This window comes from Arachis duranensis, chromosome 7, assembly GCF_000817695.3.
Source record: "Arachis duranensis cultivar V14167 chromosome 7, aradu.V14167.gnm2.J7QH, whole genome shotgun sequence".
NCBI lineage: Eukaryota > Viridiplantae > Streptophyta > Magnoliopsida > Fabales > Fabaceae > Arachis > Arachis duranensis.
Genome location: NC_029778.3, coordinates 5,261,596 through 5,262,484, shown reverse-complemented (window position 1 = coordinate 5,262,484; position 889 = coordinate 5,261,596).

The following is an 889-nucleotide window of genomic DNA, read 5'->3' as shown; positions in this document are numbered from 1 at the left end:
TAAACCAGCCTGACGCAGTGCCCTCTAGCCTACGAGCCAGGACACTCGAGCCTTCGCTCGGGAGCCATGGCCCAACTCTCAACTTGGAGTGGGCAAGCCAGCATGGTGCAAGCTTCTAATCCCACCAAGCGTAGCCTAAACCATGTTCCATCACCTTGGTGCCTTCACTTGAGTCACAAGTTGGCGTTACTCAACTCGGCGGACTAAACCAACTCTCTTAGACATTAAAAATATTTATAAAACATTTTTATTACCTGATGTGGGACAAATTTGGTGTTATCTAAGGATGAAGGTGAGATTTTCTAATTATCGTTAACTCTTGACTTCAAGTACTTTTATGAATGGAATTGTAAATTACAAGTATTATTCCTTTCTATCAAATCATTGTAAGACTATTATTACATGCTTTACAACGTAAACTTTTTTATTTGAGTTTCTTTATGACCTTAAAACATGCTAACTAAAGTATTATAGTGTAAAGAAAATAAAACCTACCAATAGAAGTTGCTATTTTTTGTCAATATTTTTAGTTATTAATCTAATTTTTTTTAGTTTTGTAATCAAATAATATACTTTTAATTTATACTTTTAAACATTATTAGCTAACTGTTGGTCAAAAATAATAAAAAAAATTATAACTAAAAAGAAAACATAGAAATCACCTAAGTTAGAGAGGATATCTCTTTTTTAATAATCTCTTCAACAACAATATAAAAGAAGAAATTCAATATAAGACTGATTATATTTAGCTGTTGTCTTTGCTAAAAGATTATCGGTTAAATTCGCTGTTCTTTGAATCAAATGAACGTGGACAATTAGTTTTACTACAACATCTCACTAATCTTGCAAAAAATGTCATTGTTATTCCTTCGCATCACAATAGATTCTT